The following is a 24,504-nucleotide window of genomic DNA, read 5'->3' on the forward strand; positions in this document are numbered from 1 at the left end:
CTGAGAACCACAACCTCCAACATTCCACTTTAAAAAAATAATCACATTTATTATTTTTAGAAGACATCTGAAGGCAACCCTGTATCAGGAAATATTCAATGTCTAATGTTTTACAATTCTTTTATATGTTGTAAGCCACACAGAGTTTAATATTTGTTGTTGTTGTTGTTTATTGCCCTACAACCAAACGGTTCCAAGGACAGGGCACAATAACTACAATTACAGCAACAACTTCAGCAAAGTGCAGTAAAAGTAAAACATTATGCATCATAAAACAATACACATCATTCTAAGAAAATTATAATTATTCCAAAATTTATTTTTTCCTCCTGTCCCATCCCCACAAATGGTTTTGAAAATAATACAATAAAAATAACTAGGACCCCTGCATGCTTTCCTCTTGGGAGCTTGTAAATTCTGTGGCTGATTGATTAGTTTCAAACATGTAAGGAAACTGGTGAGATGCCAACAAAACCTCACAGTTTTCCACCCACATCATCTCCTTATTACACCAAGTTCTCATCTGAATTTCCAGACAGTATTTATCAAATGGTTGTATCCTCATGCTCTTAAACAACATTTTCTAAAAGACTAATGGCACATGGATGATGAGTCAGAAACTGTAAGTAATTTTTAAATTATGCTGGAGGGAAATGCTGAGGCAGATGTTACTACTGAGTGCTAAGAGCAATAAAGTAACATTTGCGACACTAAGCTCTGAGGGGGGAAAATCACATCTGGATGCACAACAATGCTTAACATCACCATCAGGCTATTCTACATGCCGTTCATGTGTGTAAACATTCTTGTCTCAATTATTTTGTTTTGCAGTAAATAAAATCTAATTTGCAAACTCTTTTTGTCAACAATCTTCATTATATCTAACAAGTTAGGCACTGCCACAGTCCTTTCTTCTGTGTGCTTGTGTGATATGGCACAACAGTTACTCCTCACTCACTGTTGGAACACTTAAATTCTAGCTGGCTTCCGATTATCTAGTCACTTGCGTGGTCATCACAGCACACTCCAGATGCTGTGGACTACAACTTTCATAGTCTCTTGACCACTGTCCATGAGAGCTCTAGACCACAACATCTGGAAGGCATGATGCTGTCTACATCTGAACCAGGCAGAGCCTGGACTTCCCATACCAACAACCTGGTGATGTTCAGTTCTATGAACTTACATGAATTTCCTATATCGTTTGTGCATATTCAGCATTTATTTAAAAAAACGTATAATGAGAAATAAAGTGCTTTGATACAATTGAAAGGCTGATCAGTAAACTGCGGAGGTGGCACATATTTATAAAGTAGATGAAAATAGAATAAATGAATGCTAAAACCAAACAAATGGATTAAAAAATCCTTGAAAATAGTGAATACAGATATAAGGGCTGCCATCTGTTTAGTTAATCATTTGCTTTGATTTTAACCCATTAGTCAACTGATTAAAATAAGCATTTCTGTGGTTCAATGTAAGTATAATTTTGATTATGCATAGTCCATGTTGTGCTTTTTATACAAGCCCTTTCCACCATCTCTGCATGGACATCCTTAGGAATATAAAGTGGAAGCAGGAAAGCATAAATGAAATAAAAGTAGCAGTGTCTGTAGGGGAAAAACCTTATTTGGGGGTTTCCCATTCTAAATTTAAGGTAATGTTAAGTGCAGTTCTGTTCATATACTATTCTCACCTCCAAAGCTCTAAACACAATGGAGTTGGGACTTTTTTGGATTTGCACAACTCTAAATTTTCGCATTAAAAAAAGCAGATTCTGTGTTGCAGGGTCATATTCACAGGATCTCTCCTGTGAAAGGCGTTTTGTCATACCTGAGACCTGTAAGCATTCTTTATCACACGCAGGGATGTATGGAAATAGTAACATTTGAAGAGACCCCTTGCCAAGGCATATTCTCATTACACATGACAGCATTTAAAGGGAACATATTGAACAAGATCCCTGGGTGTGATTTAAAGCAGCATAAATAATGCATTTCTGAATTATAATATATTGTAATACTGCATGGGATGGTTAAAGAGTGGAAGCGTCATTAAGCTGAACAACAAATTTGGAAGGCTGCATGGAAAGCCCAGAGCAGAATTAATTGACCAGCTTTCTATTCCCTAAAGATGCGCCCAGCCTTATTCAGTTTTTCTGCCCTGTGATGTATGTTCTTTTCTTGCTTCTACATATCCCTTCTTTCCTCTTCACTGTTCTCTTACTCATATAGGTAATTTACCCTTTGGCTGTTTACCTCCAGAGGTATTTTACTGAATGATGTATATCTTTGAAAGTTTTCAGAGGAAAGTGAAATATCTTTCAAATCTCAAATTACTACTTACCCATGTAACATATGTATATTATCAGAACACAATCACAACAATGTGCTTCTTGCTGAATCCAGGTGTCCATACCTGTGTTTCCCAACCTTGGGTCGCCAAATGTTTTTTTGAACTACCATTCCCATCATCCCTGACCACTGGTCTTTCTAGCTAGGGATGATGGGAGTTGTAGCCCAAAACCAGCTGGAGACCCAAGGCTGGGAAACACAGGTATACACTGGTACTGATGCTGTTATAAGTGACTCAGCAGATATTGCACACTGTGCTCATACAATGGCATACTTAAGCCTAGCTAATTAAAACGTGTAATTGTACAGGTGTTTGCAAAGACCTTGTATCTGAAGCATTTTAAGGGGTCTTGCCACTAACATTTAATTTGTGTAAGGGCTGTTCTCCTTTAAGACATGCATGTGCCATATGGAAACATTCCTCCTCTGTGACTAGCAGTGATGTCGCTTGCTGTCGAATTAGAACATCGCACCTGGTTGTCTTTATCCTTTTCAGTCAACCGATAAATCTTCAGAGCTCTTCAATGCATTTTTGAATTTGCAATTCAAGCAAAGGCAGTCCTGTTACCACTGGCTGTTTTACATAGCTCAAAAAGCTAGCAAAAACTTCCCACCCTCCCATACACAACAACGAAACAATGACATTTACACAAAACAAAAACTGAACTAAGACCATAGAACCTATTTTGGAAATTAAAGCTGGGGTCTGAATAGTTTTGAGGTTACTTATTCTCACCAACAGATCACCAGAAGTGATCATGAAAGATGTCTTATAAATCACTGATTTATATCATATTCTTGTGTGAAAGCCTTACCTTGCATTCAGGTAACAGTCCATAAACCTTTCCAGAGCTTTTAATGTATGCTAGTATTCAGCAGGACTCAGGCCTGGGAACTGTCTTCCACACCAGGGCTGAGTCATGGAATATGGAAAGGCACAATAAAAGAAGCACATCTGAGCATTCAGAGTTTCTTTCTCACTGGGCAACCTGTATCCAACATACATTCAAGTTTAAGAAGCAGGGCCTTCATAATAGATGGACATAGCTTCCAGACAGGTAGATAACAAATTCTGTCCTGTCCCTGTATGGAGGGGGGGGGGTTGCATTTGCTATAGGAGCCGGAGTGGGCCTGTTAGGTGCATTCGGGTGAATATTGGCCAACAGGGCCGTGGTATCAATGTCAGGTTCATATCCCAAAGGAGTACGCAGTGAAGGGTAAAGAGTTTTCTCAGGCCCTGCTGTGTGATCACAGCATGTGTCTGGCAGCTGGCTCAGGAGATGGGAGTTGAAACCCTGCTAACAGTACACCTCACTTCCCACACTTCACTGATTTTTGTTAATTTGGTTGAATTATTCTGATTGCAGATCCTATAGTTGTTATAGTTTAATAAACCAGTCACCCATTTTGTCTCGAATCTTCATGGGGGTGCTGACAGATTATGAGTATTAGAGGCATGGTGTTGAACGAAAGACGTATCAACTAAAGAAACAACAACAACTGAGGCTGAGACCAAGTTCTGCGGACACAAGCTATGGAGAATGGGGGTTTTGTGGATCAGGGAGCCTAAGGCTTCAAACCAGGGAGAGCTCATTGCAAAACTGGCGAGTTAATGCCTGCTACAGCTCTACTCATAAAGGACTTTGAAAGGAATAACAGGCTTCTTAACTGACCACTGTCCTTTTAGCTCAGCATCCACTAAGAAGCCTTGTCCTGGACGAGACTCAGGGTAAATAGAATAGCTCGAAATTTAGAAAGATCATATTTCCAATCTTGTTTCTTTTTCTTTCTTTCTTTTTTTAAAAGGCAAAACATTTCTTAGCAACATCCCATAACCTAGAGTAAATGATTATATCCTTTTATTTAAATCTAAGTGCCCCTCAGGGCATAGTGTGAATCATCTGGTTCTTAAACTTTTAATGTATAACGATATTCTCAGCAAAGACAATAGCATGCCTTAAGCAGAAGACTCTATAGTATGACACTGCCCTGTCTTTTGCACTAATAAACTGCCCACACACTATCTGTCATACATTCAGAGTATAAACTTGAGGTAACATATTTTTCAAACCTCAAAGGGATCTGATCCAGTAGCACACACAGCCCCGCTGTAAACACTCTTATGTTTTCGTGGAGGCAATTAGCATTTTTATAGCGCAGACATGGTGAGAATACAAAACACTGCAGTCAGGAATGACCTCTAAGGTGCTACAACACCTTAGAAAAAGATTAACCCTCAATCAGGAAAGGACTTGCATTTGATTCCCCCATCTTTTACCTAATGGGGAATACTTCGAAATCTCTCTCTTCCTCCCCACACTATGCAACAGAATTTTATTCAAATCTACCTCTTTATTATATGGTCATAGACCCAACAATTTAAAACCAAGAACCATGCATGTAAAATACATGTCCTAAATACATTAAAATAGGCTGTAATACATATGTGATATAAGATGTCAGGAATATATAAAAGATGTCTAAAATAAGCTATACAACACAATACATAATGTGGACACTAAGACTAAGTTTCATTAAAAAGGGGGTAAGTAAATAACATAATCAGATTAAAATTTTGATGTGTTTAATTAGCGGTCAGATTTTTGCAGCCAGAAATCTAGCCACAATCTCTGTTAATAATCTGTTCATATCTGTCAAAAGGTAGGCCAGATACCATTCAGAAGCCCTGGAAATTCTGAGAGAATAGTAAAGGTAAAGGTAAAGGGACCCCTGACTGTTAGGTTGTGGGTGAACATATCAGACGACATAGCAATTCTTCAAACAGCTCTTCTTTATTCAGATGCCAGAACAGAACTGAGGAGCTCAGTCAGCCTGCTTATATAGAGCTCCAGAACAATTGTAACTGTTGCAACTTTCTAAAACTACCCAATCACAGAATGTCACTTTTCTATCCTTCATTTGCATACAAACTATCCAATCACAGAACGTTACTTTCGATCCTTCATTTGCATAACTATCTACAGTATCCCCCTGCTGGCCCAGGGTGAGAACATCAGTACATAACACTGACCATTGGGTCCAGTCGTGACCGACTCTGGGGTTGTGGTGCTCATCACGCTTTACTGGCCGAGGGAGCCGGCGTACAGCTTCCGGGTCATGTGGCCAGAATGACTAAGCCACTTCTGGTGAACCAGAGCAGTGCACAGAAACGCCGTTTACCTTCCCGCCAGAGCGGTACCTATTTATCTACTTGCACTTTGACATGCTTTCGAACTGCTAGGTTGGCAGGAGTAGGGACCGAGCAACGGGAGCTCACTCCGTTGCGGGGGTTCGAACTGCCGACCTTCTGATCAGCAAGTCCTAGGCTCTGTGAAAAACAACTCTGTCCTGGAGGCCAGAACCTGTAAGCTTAGAAGTTCCCCTGCCATTGCATCTAGTCCAACCCGCTTCCCCTAAAGTCAGCCTCATACCTAAAGTACTTTAAACAAACATATATCTAGCTTTCTTTTCTTGTCAGCCTCCAAGGTCATAAATAAGTGAGGCTGCATACATAGCATAGATTTAAAAGCACATTCAAGCACACACACCCTAAAAATAATCCAGGGAAGTATAGTTTATCCCTCACCCAGCTACAATTCCCAGCATCCTTAACAAACCACAGTTCCAAGCACTTTTTGCAGGGGTAGGGGGAGGGGGGAGGATGTGTTCTAAATGTACAGCATGCATAATTTTCTGGAACCTTCTTCATGCAGCACAAATGCTCTACCACTGAGCTTGTGGCCCTTCCCATCGCTACCACCTCACCACCACAGATAATTACCCAAGGGTTATTAAAAAGAATCTCTACTCATATGCTATAGTGTCAAAAAGCCACCTGTTAAAATTGAATGGGTCTGTCATTAACTTAAGTTCCGTGGACATTTTCATACATTGATTTAAGCCTTTCCGCCATCCTAGCTGGCTTCTTCAAAGGCTCCTTCTCGTGGGACCTGCCCAGGAACATAGCCTATCCACTCCTTTTAGAAGGTGCTTGACACCTGCTTCAAATTCAAGGTGAACTCCTGTCTCCAGATGTCAACAAAGATCAACTTGCTCCTCCCAGCAGAGTTCTTCTAACACCTGCTTACTAAGAGAATGGTGGGAAATTCCTTCCTATTGAGATAGCAACATGCACATGTGTTTGTGTGTGTGTTTATATTTTTGTGCAACATTTTTATTTGTTTGTTTGTTTGTTTGTTTGGAAGTGAACACTGCAACTGACACTGCTCCTATTTTTATTTTTATTTTAAATTGCTGCTAAACTCCCACTGGTTTCAAGAGGATGAGAATTTTGTACCCAATAGGACTATACTTATGAAGATTATTCCAGAGCTTAGGTGAATTTCCATTAGAGTTGCATTTCAAAAAATTACCCATAATTGTATGTGAAAATACAGTGATACCTTAACTACACCATCACGTTATTTAGATTATCATCTCAGCAGTGCTTTCATTTTGTTTAGCATTGTCATTCATGGTAAACTCCAGTTGAGAGCTTTTTACAGCACTTTGCATGATTAGTCCTTGAATAGCATTACTATATTCAAATGCCTCTGTACATCTCAATTCCTAGCACCAAGGGTATAATAAAGGGCTATTTTCTGTGTTTATTTGCAATCTGCCATTTTATACCATCCCTCCCACAATATTAGACATGACTTTGAAATGGAAGTCAATTGTGTATATCAAGGTGTGCTGCTTTTTCATTCTTTTGATTGTTTTGTTTGGTTTTAAGGGTTTCCCTCTCCACCCAAGACTCAGCAAATAACAGTAGATATCTGAGGTGTGCATTTCATCATTTTTGTGAGATAAACTAATGGCAGATTGAATTATTTCTTAATAGCACAAACCAGAATTTGTGATTGAGACAAGAGGGCAAAATTACCGTGATGACCTCTGTATAAATTACATTTGATTAAACTTTTAGATAAATCTCAGTGGGATTGTTTAGTGGAAGTCTACTGCAGGAGACACTGACTGAGTACATGTTTTCCAGGGTAATGGAAGCAAAGAAAGATGATCAATTTCACACTCTAGTTCTAAAGAGCTGACTGATGAATTTTAATTTTGAATTTAGGACTTTCAAGATAAAGTTATATTATTATTTCTAGAAAGACCATAACAGCCGGAAGCAATTATGTTTCAATTCTGCTTTTTTCTATAAATGTTTGTTAATATTAAAGTGGAGATTTCATTAGAGTGCCTGTGGTATAGAAGAGCATTTGCAGTGCAAAAGTCTAGCTTTGGAGCCCACTTATGTAGAAAATTTAAGAACATGCAGCCTGCTCCTATGCAAGCTTTCTGAGTGGTAAAACCTACTGTGTTTGATGGGCTCAATCCCGCACATGTTTGAACTTGCTCATGAGGACAAGAAGAGTTTAAGAAGGTAGCACAAGCAAAATTTGACGGATGTCAACTCTTCATCATTGCAACGGAGAAAATGAAAAGAGGAAATCAATTTAAGTTGCTATAGGCTGAATATGATGGTTGATTTATAAAACAGTTGTGAAAAGCCTGACTCTAAGGCCCTTACCTCTGAATATCCCATTGGTAGAGCTTGAGCAGACTGTGGGTTAATGAGTCATGAGAGAAATAAAATCTTTACATATTTAGAGATGAGCTGTTCTTTATTACTGCTTCACATTTTCAAGGACTAGGTCACATAATTAAAAAAAAACAGGTTCAGTGCTAAGTCCTGATGGGCCTTGGCTCAAATATAGGGACAAACTAGATGTGACATACAGAATGGTATTTTCCCCCATTCTCTCTCACTGAAAAGCAGCAGCAAAAGCTGCCCTCAACAGCTGGATTGTGACTGGAGGATGTGTGCTCAAAATGGCACCCACCAAGCTGTTCACCAATATGATTTCCCACATGCAAGTAAAAAGCAGCATGTGGAAAACGATTACCAAACTGCAAAGGATATAGTTAAGTAGTCCCTCCCTGCCTATTCTTTTAGTTGGTGAACTTGCTAAAACTGTTTTTGGTTCAAAAGGAAAACAACATGGAACTTTGCATAATATAGCCTAATGGTACTTACTTGGGAGTAAGCCCCATTGAATTCAATAAGAATTATTTCTGAGCAAGCATGGTTGAGATTGCACTGTAAATTGGCCAACTTCCAGTTAAATGTTGAGGGCAGTTGTAAGAATGATTGGACAATGAAACAATCTAGGGCTGAGGTGAAACTCCCCAAAATTTATCTCCCTACATATTCAGGATGCAAACGGCAGATCCATTTCAGCGATTTTATGGAGGCATAAAAGGGGCAAGAATCAGTGGTGAGCTGTCAGGGACTGGCTGAACGATGAGGAGTGGTGGGAGACGCCAGCCAGGGAACCCCCCAAGGGAAATCCCAGAGGAGGAAGGCTGAAAGTTGGAGGTGATGCTGTCCAAGGTTTGGCCAACTACCATTTTAACATCTCAGGATTCAATAAACTGTACACAGGAAATGGCCCTCACTCCAACTATGGAGCACAGTTTCATGATGAAACATATTTGTGGGCAGTTCTTTCGTTCAACTATCTGAGAAGAAATGACAGCTGCCGCCAAATCAAGGCCTCCAGGGAGCAAATTGCTATCAGGACCATGAAAAATCGAAAGGCAGTAAAAAAGAAAGAAAAAGAAACAAAGTAAGTTTGGGGAAGTTCTTTATTGCCTCTGAAAATGCTGGAGTCTGTTCTTAAACCAAATCTGTTCTTAAACCGAGGCACGCTTTCCCTAATGAGGCCTCCCGCCGCCGGTGCCCTTCTACCATTTGGCTTCTGTTTGTAGACCGAGGTGAAGTTCGCAAACTGGAGCACAACTTCTGATTTTGAGGAGTTCGTAAACAGAATACAGTGGTACCTCAGCTTACATATGCTTCAGGTTACATACGCTTCAGGTTACAGACTCCGCTAACCCAGAAATAGTGCTTCAGGTTAAGAACTTTCCTTCAGGATGAGAACAGAAATCGTGTTCCGGCGGCACGGCGGCAGCAGGAGGCCCCATTAGCTAAAGTGGTGCTTCAGGTGAAGAACAGTTTCAGGTTAAGTACGGACCTCCGGAACGAATTAAGTACTTAGCCTGAGGTACCACTGTAGTTCGTTAACAGGGCTGTTCATAAACCGAGGTACCACTGCATTTGTATATTTTGCTCACCAGTTGTATAGTTTTATGAAGAAGTGGTCTATACAGTGGTGCCCCGCAAGACGAAAAACTCGCCAGATGAAAGGGTTTTTCAGTTTTGTGTTGCTTCGCTAGACGAATTTCCCTATGGGCTTGCTTCGCAAGACGAAAACGTCTTGCGCTTTTTTTTTTAAAGCCGCTTGAAGAGGCGCAGTTGCGACGGACCATGCTTCGCAAGACGAAAAACATCGCAAGACGAAAAGACTCGCGGAACGAATTCTTTTCGTCTTGCGAGGCACCACTGTACATTTTTATGTAAATAAAAATAACTTGCTTAAGCATTGTTCAAGGGGAGTTTCCACCTTGATCCTGAAGTCAGGTGTCTTACTGATTTTAAATGAGACCTTGTTGTGTCTCAGTCTTTGGGGAAATCATTCAGTGACACGAAAGCAGAGAAGGCCTATACAGATGAGGGTCAGAGGGAGTCTGCCTCAGGGATTCCATGAGCCTGCCTAAGGGCACAACAAGACATTACGAAGGGAAGAGACAGGAGCTTTGGCAGTTGATGAGGCAAACACAATGTCTTTTGTGTTTTGCAAAGATTCTAGCAAGGGCAATAGAATACTGAGAAAGAACCCCCCCCTTTCCCCCCTCACATCCTATGCATTTTCTCATTCTCCCTGTTTTAGTATTACTGGTTTGCTATTGCTTGAACATGCGTGCTGAGCCTCCATACTATGCTCTGCTAAACACACTGCAACGTAACGCTGGTTGTGTTCGCAGCTTGAAGCAACTTAGGTTGATCTCAACCAAGGACAGTCACTATTTGTCCCAGGCAAGCAGCAAATTGAATGGTTAGATTAAAATAAGTCAAAATAAATTGAATGTTTATACTCTGTCAGTGAATTCAGTAGTATTCTCCCACCCACCCACCCACAACAAACAGTAAGATGCAAATAGTCATAATATAATAATAATAGTTTGCGTGATCAAAGACTGTATGGAACCAGTAGTATTTAAGAGAGGAAATGAATTCAGTTAATAAAATTGATCCTCAACAAAGGCTTAAAATTATGTACCAACTTTTTATTGCCAACGGGGGAGCAGAAAACTTGTCCCAGAGGCAAGCAAAATCACTGCTTTCCTTTTGCAATCCAACGTTTTTGAAGAAGAAATTATTTTCATTTGGCCTCCCACTGCCTCCTCAACATCACAGAATGTCTTTCCCTGCTAGGGAAGCAATAGGAGGCCAAGAGGAAAGTTGCATTTTCCTTGAGACTTTGGACTAAAAAAATGCTGTCAATTTCAAAATTACAACAGTGGCAAAGTGCTTCTTTCAATTGGTTCCTTTCATTTTTGCTCCCTACTGTCATTCCTATTGTCAAAGTGGCAGCAGGAGACAGTTAAACAAAACAAAGCACAAAAAATATATAAAATTACTGCCGGCGCTCACCCTTGGACAGAACATTAACAAGAAGAAAAACATCCATACATCATACATCATACAGCATTCCCAAGGCCAAAAGAGGAGTGTCACGCACCCCTTTCTTAATGCAGCACTATAATTATTTTGATTTTGTTCCTTTGTTTTTAAAGTTATATCAGCAAACATTCAGGGTAGAAGGAAGGGAAATCCTAAAATACATTACAAAAACTAAAAAGAAAGGTTTCCACAAGCAAACTGTAAGCCATCTTTGACAAGAGGGCTTTAAAAGAAAACTTAGAATTATTCAATAGCAGAATTACTTGGTTGTTGTAGAGACTTGAGATACAGAAACCGAGAGCATTGGTAGATCAAGGGACCCAGGTAGATATCATGGGAATATATTTCGGAATCGAAGAATAAATAATGTATAGGGACAACTGATTATTTAAGAAGTCAACTATATATGAATGCTCATGCTAGCAAGCATAAAATGCAGCATCTCTAATTCAGAAGAATAAACATAATTTGGGACTCTGGGAATCTGCATTACCAACTGCAGCTCAGATTAGAATGTGAGGTTCTGTCTTTATTTCTGCAGTACAAAATATGGTACTAAGCACTATATAAAAATAGTCAAAGAAATCAGGTTCCTGTAGAAAGTACTAACAAACAACCCAAACTAGTGTGGAAAACCAGCAGAAAATGAACAGGAGAACAAAGGTTGGAAGAAGGAACAAGAAACACATTAATATTCTATGATGACAAAATCAAACTTATAACGATAAATTATAAACCACTCAAACAGTGGTTTACAGTCCTGGGACTTGTGTTGTAGGCCTAAATCGTAAGTCTGATTCACACATCACAGTACACCATAGGCTGGATCTAGATACGTCAAAGAAGCGATTCAGTTAAACGCATTGCAAACACATACAGGGAAATCCGGTGGGGAAAGACGGGACTCCACAGCGCCATCTGGTGTCACAGTGTTATATCACATATACAACACATATAAAACGCTTTTTCTTTACCAGTCTAGCTGAGTCCATAGTCTAAAGCAAACTATAGTTTATTGTGAATGAGCAGCATGATGGGGCATTCTGCTTAAATCATGCCTACAATGCTCCTTCCTTAGCTAAACCAGGAGGAAACAAACCACAGCACTGACTTAGTGTTATGTGTGAACCAGTGCTCACAGTTAAGTTTCCATCCAAGCAAACCACAAGAGGAAGCCAAGATTAAATCTTGGGTTCCTCTCATGGTTTTCTTTGAAGTAAACCATGAAGATTGGTCCACATGTCCTAGTTCAGCAAAGGGAGAAGAGTAGATTGGATCTGAACAAGATAAACCAGCACTCAGCTAATTCACAGTAAGCCATATCGGTTTCTGATTTTGGCTTACCATCAGGAGAACATTGTTCGGGGGGTGGGGAAACAAGTAATTATGATTTACCAGGAGTCTAGAACTAAGGAAAGAAACTGCAGGAGATAAGAGGGAGTATATTGTCATAAGACGTGTTCACATAGTATCAAACCATGGTTTGGTGCTATATCTAAACTATCCTACATACATAAGTATGTTAAATATGTTACTGCAGCCATATGGAATCTAGAAAGAAGTATCTTCCAGTAGTTTCTTGATGTGTATCACAATACACATAGCGATCCTTAGGAACTGACCTAAATCTAGCCACCTTTTGGAAAATAGAAACTCAACTATACATATAAATTCAGCTCAAATCCCATCTCAGACAGGCACCTCCTCTATTGCCTTTCTGGTGGCTGCTTAAGTCTTTCTTTTCTCATCAAGCCTTTTGAGTGGCAATCTTTATCTGTACTGGATTTCGAAACGGGTTTTACATGTGACATGGTTTTAATTGGTTTTACATATGGGATTGTTTTTAATTGTTAGTTTTCTCTATAAAATATTTTTTGAGGTATTTTAGGAGAAGCAATTCATAAATGGAATCAAATAGTAAATAAATAAAATAAAATAAAAACATGTGCATCATTTGGAAGATCAGAACAAAGAATGGGTACGCAGATGTTATGTTTGCACCATATCTTAATAGATACTTTATGCTTTGTGTTTAATCTGTTCTGAGTCTTAGCAAAGGATACAATTAGACATGTCAAAGAAATACAATGAAATCAGACCAAAATAAAATATGCAAAAAGACAGCGAATGTCAGTCTCAAGGTTGCCTCCCAGCTCAACCACTGTTATTCATTTAATGCTATTGCAAGGAATTCCATACAAAATAATATTGTAACCTAGACAGAATGTGATTAGTGTTTGCTTACTGAAGAAACATGCATATAAATGCTCTGAACACTTTCACTTATGACCTTTGTTTTTCATGGGAAAAATCCCAAAATAATAATGCAGGGGAATAAGACAAGAAGTAAAAACACCAGCAGAGTTTTGCTCTTTGTGCAGCTGGTCTTTTCTGGGTAGCAACAGCCTAGCAATTAGGACTCAGCTATACAGCTGCAAATACAACATTTTAAGTGTGTTTTAGGTGCAATATACAATGAGACACTAGATGGCAAGGGTCAGTTATGGAAAATTCAATGTATTTTTAAAAACGCTTTTTAAAAAAGCATTTTCAGAAGAGTTTTTATATGTATGTTGATTCCACCTTAGACCCCAGCTGTGGGGCCATCTGTTCTCCATAAAAGGGAGGCAAGTTTGTGACTTTGAGGCTATTAGCCAAATGCTATTGCATTTGGAGGGGCTCCAGTTACACAGCTCTTACAGTAGACTATATTCCAACTATGCAAGATGGTTTTTGTAGGCACACATATCTCCAAACAGACAAGGACACAGTTCAAGGTCACATTCTAGCCAGGAATGATCATCAAGGAGAGCACGGAGCAGGAGCTGTGAAGGGCCTAACTTGGGGAGGGAAAATGACCTGGTCCAAGTTCTAAGGGTCAGTCTCAGAGGTCTGGGGGCTACATCACCCTCCCACAGATTGAGGTTTCCCATTCTTGCTGTATATATTTACAGTATACAGGCAGATATGATTTTAACATATTAATGTGCCTAAATCTTACATATGTTTTTTTTTTTTTTTTTTATAAAAATTTTTATTGCGTTTCTTTCCATAGGTGAACAAATTTGTTTGGACAACAATATACAAGAAACATTTTCCATATATATAAAAAAAAACATAGAAAAAAGAAACGATCATTATAAAATTTTTTCGACAACTTTTTGGACCTCCTCGCATCCTCTCAGCATTGCGTTCATCATTCTAACCAATTCAGCAATTTATTATCTTATTTCCCGACTTATTATACCTTTGTATTTATTATGTTACCAGTTTCAAAAATTTGTAATTTAATTTTAACACTCTTAATAAACATAATATTTTGTTTCTAATTTGTCTCATTTTTTCCCATCAATACTTACTTTATCATTTACTTAAAATAAATTGCAGAAGCATAACGTTTCTTAATCGTGCACAGTCTTAGCACTCAAACAACTTATAATGTTTTTGCAAATAGTCCTTAAATTTTTTCCAGTCCTCCTCCATTGTTTCTTCGCTCAGATCTCGAATTCTGCCGGTCATTTCTGCCAACTCCATGTAGTCCATCAGCTGCGTCTGCCAGTCCTCCAGTGTGGGTAAATCTGGTGTCTTCCAGAACTTTGCGATAAGAATCCTAGCTGCTGTGGTTGCATACATAAACAAGGTTCTGTCCTTCTTTGGCACCTTCCGGTCCACCATGCCCAATAGAAAGGCCTCTGGTTTCTTAGAAAAGGTATATCTGAATACCTTTTTCAACTCATTATGTATCATTTCCCAAAAGGCCTTTACTTTCGGGCAGGTCCACCAGAGGTGAAAGAATGTCCCTTCTGCCTCCTTGCATTTCCAACACTTATTATCAGAAAGATGGTATATTTTAGCCAACTTGACTGGGGTCATGTACCACCGGTATACCATTTTCATAATGTTCTCTTTCAAGGCACTACATGCCGTGAATTTCATACCGGTGTTCCATAACCTTTCCCAGTCCTCAGACATAATGTTGTGTCCTACATCCTGTGCCCATTTTATCATAGCAGATTTAACTGTCTCATCCTGGGTGTTCCATTTAAGCAGCAAGTCATACATCCTCGAAAGTACCTTAGTCTTTGGTTCTAGTAACTCCGTCTCCAGTTTCGATTTCTCCAACTGGAAACCCACTTTTTTGTCCATTTTGAATACCTCTTGAATTTGAACATAGTGTAACCAATCTCGCACCTTACCTTTTAATTTGTCCTGGCTTTGGAGCTTCCAATTGTCTCCAACTCTTTCGATCAGTTCCCAATATTTTGGCCAATAGGCCTCCATATTGGGCTTTTTTTTAGAAATCTTGGCTTCCACAGGTGATAACCACCTCGGGGTCTTGTTTTCTAATAAATCCTTATACTTCATCCAGACGGCAAAAATTGATTTTCTGACAATATGGTTTTTGAACAATTTATGAACCTTCGCCTTGTCATACCACAAGTATGCATGCCAGCCATACACATTATCAAACCCCTCCAGATCTAGGACATCGGTGTTTTCCAACAGGAACCAATCCTTCAACCAGCAGAAGGCTGCAGCTTCATAATACAACCTTAAGTCCGGCAGGGCAAACCCCCCTCTTTCTTTTGAGTCGGTTAGTATTTTAAATTTTATTCGGGGCTTTTTGCCCTGCCAGACAAACTTAGAAATATCCTTCTGCCATTTTCCAAAACATTCCATTCTGTCCACGACCTGAAGGGTTTGAAATAAAAATAGCATTTTTGGCAAAACACACATCTTTATAGCTGCGATTCGGCCTGACAAGGTAAGTTTCAATCTTGACCAAATATCCAGATCCTTTTTAATTTCCAACCAACATTTTTCATAGTTATCTTTAAAAAGATTTAAATTTTTGGTGGACAAGTATACCCCCAGGTATTTCACTTTTTTAACCACACTTAGCTCTGTCTCTTTCTGATACCCCTCTATCTCTGTAGGTGTCAAATTTTTGACCAAAACCTTAGTTTTTTGTTTGTTTAACTTGAATCCCGCCACCCGACCAAACTCCAGGATAAGTTCCAAAACTCTTTTTGTGCTAGATACTGGCTCCTGTACTGTCAAGACTAGGTCATCTGCAAAGGCTTTCAGTTTGTATTGTTTCGCTCCGACCTCTATACCTTGCACCAACTGGTCCTCCCTAATCATATTCAGCAATACCTCCAGAACAGAGATAAATAGCAGAGGGGATAAAGGGCACCCCTGTCGTGTCCCTTTTTCAATTAGAAGTTCATCCGACACCACATTGTTCACTATCAACTTGGCTTTTTGCTCTGAATAAATTGCTTCTAGTCCATTTTCAAACCCCCGTCCCACTCCCATCCCCTTCAAGTTTTTCTTCATAAACATCCAAGAAATGTTGTCAAATGCTTTCTCCGCATCAATAAAGATTAAGGCAGCCCTTGTGTTTCTAATTCTCAACAACTCCAATATATCAATAATGTTCCTGGTGTTATCAGACATGTGTCTACCAGGGAGAAAGCCTGCTTGGTCCTTGTGAATTACTTCGTTTAAAACGTTTTTAAGTCTACTTGCTAAAATGTCTGCAAATATTTTGTAATCCACATTCAGGAGTGAGATGGGACGGTAGTTCTTGAGCTGAGTCTTTTCCTTCTCTGACTTAGGAATCAATGTGATGAATGCTTCTTTCCACGTTTCCGGTGCCCTTCTCCCCTCCATAATCTGGTTGCAAACCTCCAGCAACGGTTGTATCAAACAATCCTTCAGAGTCTTATAATATTTGGAGGTGAGACCATCTGGGCCTGGAGATTTGCCAAGTTGCATATTTTGGATGGCACCTTCAATTTCCTGTTGAGTTATTTTACTGTTGAGAATTGATCTTTTATCTTGACTTATTTTAGATAGTCCATTTGTCCTCAAGAATTGGTCTATTTCCGATTCTTTCTGAGGCCCCTGTGCATAAAGTTCCTTGAAGTATCTGTGGAAGCACTTTCTTATTTCTTCTGGTTTCTGAACTATTTTTCCTTGAATCTCCAGGTTTGTGACTGTGTTTAACTTTTGTCTTTTTTTCAATTGCCAAGCTAACAACTTTCCACATTTATTTGCTGATTCAAACGATCTTTGCTTCATTTGTTTAATTTTCCACTCAATCTCTTGATTAATCAATTTCGAATATTGTGCTTGATGGAATTTAATCTCTCTTAGCACCTCTTTTGACTTCGGATTAGTTCTCAACTTTTTCTCTCCTTCACTTATTTTCTCTAGAATTTTTTCCTTTTTTCCATTCCAAAATTTTTTCTTTATTGTATTCTGTTGTATCAGAAACCCTCTCATTACAGCTTTGCTTGCGTCCCAGATTATTCTTTTCTCCACCGTAATGTTCAAATTTATTTCAAAGTAGTCCTTTAGCGTTTTTTGGGCCTTCTTAACAATCTCTTGATCTCTTAGCAAGGTGTCATTCATTCTCCATCTGAAGGATCCAGTTGGGAAAAGTCTCAATTCCATTTTTAAGGCGTTATGGTCGGAGCAGGTTTTTGGGCAGATTTCCACTTTTCTCGTTTTTGGGGCCAGCCCTCTAGATATCCAAATTTGGTCGATTCGTGTCCATGACAAGTGGGCATCAGAAAAAAAGGTTCCTTCTTTACCCAAGGGGTTCCTTGTCCTCCAGATGTCAATCAAGTCCATATTGTCTGTCATTTCAAAAAAGGTTTTAGGGAGTCTGCCGTCTGTTGTTAAATTTTGATTTTGAGATTTGTCCATATTTGTAGACACCACCCCATTCATATCTCCCATCACGATAATATTAGAATAGTCCAGGTAGTCCATCATTGTCTCATGCAGCTTCTTATAAAATTCTGATTTCCCATCATTTGGCGCATAAACTCCTAATATCAAAATCTTTTCCCCTTGTGTTTGGATTTCAATTGCGAGAATTCTTCCATGATCATCTTTAAATAAGAATTTTGGTGATAGGTTCTCCTTTGCATAAATTACAACACCTCTTTTTTTGACTTTGTCTGATGAGATAAATTCTTGACCAAGTCTTTTATTAATTAATACTTTCCTATGGAGCCTGATCACATGTGTTTCTTGAAGGCATATTACATCCAATTGTTCTTTTTTCAAAATATGGAATATCCTCCTTCTTTTTTCCGGAGAATTCCCGCCATTTATGTTCCAGCTAAGTAGCTGCAGAGACATCTTGTTCTATTTTAAACGTTCTTAAGATGGGGTGCCTTCCTTTTGCTCAGATCCCGAGGGTGCAGGCGTTGGCCCGCTTTCAGGCAATATTGGTGCTGGTACAGCTGGAAGCCAATCCACTCCTTTTTGGAGATCTTCTCCGTGGTCGTGAAGGAACTTTTGGTTATCTTCAGGTGTTCTAATTTTAACCTTCCTTTCTTTGTAGGTGAAGGATAGTCCTTGTGGAAACTCCCACCTATAGGGAATTGCGTTGTATCTCAGCAATTTTGCTAGTTCTGAATAGGTGGCTCTAAGATCCAACAGCTGTTTCGGGATATCTCTATAGATTTCCACCCTTTTGTCTTGTATTTCAATTGCTTTTTTGAAATGAAGACCTAGGATCTTATCCCTCTCTTCCTTTGATCTTAAAATTATCAAACAGTCTCTGGATCTATCTTTCTTTACCACTCTTCCCAGTCTATATGCCGAAACAATCTTAAAATCTGTGTCTTCCTTTAAACCCCAGAACTTCGAAAATTCTTGTGTTAAGTATCCAATCAAATCTCCTTGCTCAAGTTCCGGGATGCCTCTCAATTTGATGTTACTCTCGCGATTTTTCAGTTCCACCATTGACAGATAAACTTGTTGTTCACTCACCTGTCTGTGCAGGGGCTTAACTTCTCCTTTTATTTCTTCCACTTCTTTTTGTAGAGCTCCCACTTTCTGGATTGCTTCTCCAGCCAATTCCCGATTTTCCGCTGTAGCTCCTTGCAAATTCTCTATAGCTTGTGTATGCTGGGAAACTTGATCAGTCAATTTTTGAATCGAGGAAGTTGCTTTATCTATCTTCAGAGACTGGTCGTCCACCTTCTGGTTTAGACTTGATAGTTGCTCCAATATTTGTTTAAGTAGTGTATCCGACCCACCTGCTGCCATATCTTCCTCAGTGGACTTCTCAGTTGTTTCCCTTAGTTCCCTTTGGGTCACCAGTACAGCTGGAACCGACGATCGGCGTCCTTGGGTCAATGTTGTTTGTAGAAATTGTGCTGGTTTTCTTTCCTTTTCTTTCTCCTTAGCCTCTTTAGATTCCTTAGCTTTAGATGCTCTTGTTCTCCCTGCACCACTCATTACACATCTGTCAGTGTTCAAGGTCAAATTGTCTATTGTTCCATGGGAAAGACAAATTCAATTATAAACAACCGGTAAAGTGGAATTCAAAACAAAAGTCAGTTCCCAGGATCTTATAATCCGAAAGCCCTGTAGGGGGAGTGCCACCAAGTTTCAAAGACAAAGAAGGAAGTAGTCCGCCATTAAAGTTCCAGAAATTTTTGGCTCAGTAAGTTCAATATCCAACAGTCCCTTCAAAGATTCAAAATTCCCCAGAGCACCTTTTAAAGTTCAACAAAGTTTCACAGGGGGTGCTTGCAACAATGTCCCAACCAAACTTTCCAGCTCAAATGTATCAATTATACTCCAGCAAAGTTTTCACAAAATTTGCAACTGTTTCCGCAGTTTAGCACAGTCTCTCTCTCCGGCAGCCCGACGATCTGACTCTTTAAAGATCACCCCAGGGGGGGGGGAGGTAGGAGGAGACCCCCCGTTACTCGTTCTTATAATCAAAGTCCCTTTCCACCTTCAGTTCAACAGTAAAAAGGGCAGATTTAATAGCACGAAAAAGTTAAAGCTTCCCAAAGTCCCGTTTCAAACGCTTCCGCTTTTTAAAGCTTTGCTTTGATCTTGTCAGCAATGTCGGAAGACGGACTTCCCTTTTTTCGTCTCCCGCTTTCAGCCAGATTTACGAAATTATTTGCCAAATTTTAGTCCCCTTTACTCACGGGTATGTTACTTGTAGTTGGTGTTGATTTTAGGAAGAAGGATCAGCGCTCATCTGTAACAGCCGCGCGGCTTCACTTCCGCGGAAAGAGCGATGAACTCACAGCACCGCCACCCCTCCTTCACTCCGGGTCTCCTTACGGGGTCCCTTCTGTGTTTTCGGAGCAGCTTCTGGTGCCCGCCGAGTCCCACGGCCACGGGCTCACTCTACCCGTGGTTTATCTTGATGGGTCGTCGCTATGCCGCAGCGAACGACCCTTTTCCGCGGAGCCCCTCTTCAGAGCTCGAAGAGGACCGCCATTACAGTTTCGCGCCGCCCCCGGAAGTCCTAAATCTTACATATGTTCCACTGTGTCCCCCCCCCCACTTGTGTGCTTTGATGAGAAGAAAACATCCCCTTTAGAAGGATCAAAACATATGAATTTGTTATATTAAAGAAGTAATTGCCATCTCAGCTGAAACCAGGATGAAGCAAAACCAGCCTTACACCTAAGACATGAATGGAATTGTTGTGTTATTTTCTTAAAAAGACACCTGCTAACATTTTAATACACAGTTTAGGGAATGAAGATATGTCCAGCTCAGAGATAAAGACTAGTAAAATTTGTTTATTCCTCCAGGAAGTCCAGAGAGTACAAGTGATAGGTGAAGCTGAGAGAAGTCTCCCAATAAGCTGTATATTATTATTATTATTATTATTATTATTATTATTATTATTATTATTATTATTATTATGCTGTATGGCTCAATCACAGATTCAAATCTACCGTATTTTTCTGTGTATAATATGCCCCCATGTATAAGACGCCCCCTATTTTGGGGGGCTCCAAATTAAGAAAACACCCCTCAGCACTACCTGTGTATAAGATGAACCCCAATTTCAAATCTAATTTTTTGGTTAAAAAAAACCGCCTAGTCTTATACACAGAAAAATAATTAAAAATGGTTCATGTCCAGTACTATAAATATAACCACACTGGCACTCTGAATCCTGAAACCCTCTATTAAAAATGCAGAACAACATAAACTTCCAAAATATTAGCTTATGGAGAGGCAGAAAGAGAGTTTAGACAATTTAATGCCAAGAAATTCCCACTGCAGTTCAACATGTGCCAAGTTAATACGAACAACAACGATGCTAACAATAAAAATAATATTAACAAATGAACAACAACAATGCTAAATGTTGTCACGGTGAAATCTGGACTCAGGTTTGCAGAGTAACAGTGCGGCTTCAAGGCAGGAAACTGACCATATGCAAAGGACGACCATATTAGAAGGCATATTTGTGTCAGTGTGTATCTGCTTGTTTCTCATGGAGATTTTGCTGAGCTCCAAGAGAAAAAAGGAACTGTGTGCTTCACAGGCTATTTCACTATACCCGTGCCAATGCGCTTTTCATGCTTCCCTGTAATGAAATGTGCATTCACTACCAGCACTATTTATAGGAGCAACACTGCAGCCTTTGATATGATGACAACATGATGGCATGGTTTTCTTCCTGGGAGCCCCACCTGAGCCATCAACAGAAGAATCTTCTTATTGCTGGCTTTTTCCACATGCCTGCCTCCCCTCATCTTTGAACAAAATTGACCGCATCTAATCTTTTGTGCGAAAACAGCCTAATAATTTAACATTTGCATGCAGATTAGTGCACTGTAAGATAGAGCATCACTATGCTAGGTTAGTGTGCTATTAACTAGGGGATTCACAGGCGTATTGCATGCTAAGTAGGTCAATTTCTAGTCAGATAATTCTGGTTATTGCCAAGTATTTATTCATGAATTTCCTAATTCAACATACAGTATTTAAAATAAGTCATATTTATGTTTTACTGTTATATTTAAATCATGGCTCCCTGTGTCCAGTTTTATCCACCTCCACATTTGCTGGTGTCACTAACCATATATTATTTTTTCCCCTTGCCTTATTTATGTCCTCCCTAATAAAATAATCATACTCCTGTTTGCTCTTGTTTTGTAAAAGTGAGAACAGGAAAGGGAAAGAGTCTTTAGCCACCAGGATTATGATTAAGAGACATTTTGCATACTTATTGTTTTTATTACAAGTGCCTACTCTGTAAATGTGCACCAAATTTAGGATTTGCGTTTGTGTGTGTTTTATTTTTATTACCAATAAAAGTAGCAACCACAAAACAATAAAATGTCCACAGTTGCACATCACATATTCTAGGTAGGATGCTTGAGGAATTCAGCTGCCATCATTTCTGATATGAATGGATCTGATTTGCGCCTCTTAGACAACATGTACAGATTTGGACTTCATTATCCATTGGCTTCTGCATTTCCCAAACGTTCTGAATCAGTTTTTGGCTCTGAAAACATATAAATGCAATGGGAGGGATCTGACCAATGAGTCGTGCAGGCGGAAGCCCGTGCAAACACTTCTGCTGGTGCAATTAAATTGGCAGGGTGGAGGGTCAGTAGAACCCCCAGAACAGCATGCAGAGGAGGGAACATTGGTCTGTCTGGCAAGCTGAGATGCTTATACAGATGGAACATTTGTAATAGCGCAATGTAGACTTCCGCCTCCCATAATATGTATTGATATATGACTATAGCTATAGCTAGATAGATAAAATTGCTTTGGGATTGTTTTTGTTGTTTTTTTGGGGGGGGGGAAATGGTGCTGATACTCACCATGAAGTTGTCACAGTAAGTGTCACACTTTAAACATGGGGGGAGGGTAGTGTCGGTACTGTGTACCCTTAAGTACCCACAGTAAAAATAGTGTGTGTGTGTGTGTGTGTGTGTGTGTGTGTGTGTGTAGATAGACAGACAGACAGACAGACAGACAGACAGATAGATAGATAGATAGATAGATAGATAGATAGATGATAGAGTGATCTGCATATAAGTCAGGGAGAATTATTGGGGTTTTTAAAATTAAAAATGTTATTGAATAATACTCATAACTGATTACCTGTTATTGAGAGGAATTCTTCATCCATATTCAAAAATCAAGGATTTAAAACTCACACTCCATAGATGAGTGGTGAAATTTCATACAAGTAAAGCTGCGGTAGCAAAGCTATTACTGGGAAGGACTAGACAAATGACAGTAGCAAAGGAATATATTTTTCAAAGGAATATATTTTTCCTTAAGACGTCCCTATTTTCACTGGAGAAATGTTGGAGGGTATGGAGTTATGTGACCCCCTAAGCCAAGGAGATAAGTAACTATACAACCTTTAGGAGATATCTGAAGGCAGACCTGTATAGGGAAGTTTTTTAAATGTTTTATATGTTTTTGTATATGTTGGAAGCCACCCAAAGTGGCTGGGGCAACCCAGTCAGAGGAGTGGGGTATAAATAATATAATTTATTTTATTATTATTATTATTGTTGTTGTTGTTGTTGTTGTTGTTGTTGTTGTTGTTGTTGTTGTTATTAAATTAAATAGGACATCTCTATCATCAGAGAAATGTTGGAGGATATGTTAATGTATGTTGGAGCCTGCAAAAATACTGGAAGTCAGAGTGCATGGAAATGCCATTTACCTTCCCATTGCAGTGGTACCTATTTATCTACTAGCTCTGGTGTGCTTTTGAACTGCTAGGTTGGCAGAAGCTGGGAGAGAGCAATGGGAGCTCACCCCATTGCGGGGATTTGAACTGCTGACCTTCTGATCAGCAAGCACACAAGGTTCAGTGGTTTAGATCGCAGCTCTACCCACGTCCCGCTATTAATATCATTAGAACATTAGACTATTAATATCATTGGAACATATCTATCCAAAATGCATGAAAGGCTGTAATAATACATGAAAGCTAAAATACATGCAACAAATAGAGGCTAGTACCAACTGGGCTAAATATGCAAGGGCTACATAATCACAGCTGCTGGGGGGGGTGAGTGCAGCTGTGATCACAAAAATAACTCCCTACAGCCCTGTTTGGAGAATTCTGACAGTATGAACTGGTCCTTAGTAAATAAACAGCTAAATATAACTTTGGAGCTTGTGGAAAAACTGAGCCACAATGTATTTTGCCCTTAATATCACTGTTTGGCTCTGTTTCACATCAGCAGGAATTTCTTCGGGTAAGAGGACGATATGCACCATCTCCATGTTTGTCCCAGTAGACTTGAATGCAAAATGAATGCAATACCTTGGTTTGCCAGTGACCTTTTTAATCAATGAAAAATAGAGACTGCAGTTATTTTTAAATACTTTCAATTACCAGGGTCCTAATGTGAACTTCCTAAGTGCTCTTTCTGCTATACTAATCAACTGCAATCATTATCCCTTTTTGTCTAGTTAGTCCTCCTGCTACGATTTAAATGGTATGTTTTGCCTCATTTTTAATCATTTTCCTAAGACCTTTATGCTGGTGTCTGTAGGCATTCAATGGAATCTAATTGTTGATTATACACATAGTCATTATTTAACAGCCTAATGTAATGGTTAGTAATATATATATATATACCATTCGCAGTGATGCCTAATAAAGGCAGTCTTGGAATCACTATTGAAACAATGCTGTTTTAAACTGAATGTCAATCCTTTCCTCCAACCTGTCATTTATTACACCTTTGTATAAGGATAAGGTATTATTCAATATTTATATTA

General features: G+C 39.3%; 1 protein-coding gene across 6 annotated transcripts in view; it reads right to left on the bottom strand.

Moving 5' to 3' along the window:
- Positions 1-24,504, bottom strand: part of DAB1 (DAB adaptor protein 1) — a 656,563-nt gene that overhangs the window by 78,117 nt on the left and 553,942 nt on the right. The window lies entirely within an intron of this gene.

Source organism: Podarcis bocagei (genome assembly GCF_964188305.1).
Source record: "Podarcis bocagei genome assembly, chromosome: 5".
Lineage (NCBI taxonomy): Eukaryota > Metazoa > Chordata > Lepidosauria > Squamata > Lacertidae > Podarcis > Podarcis bocagei.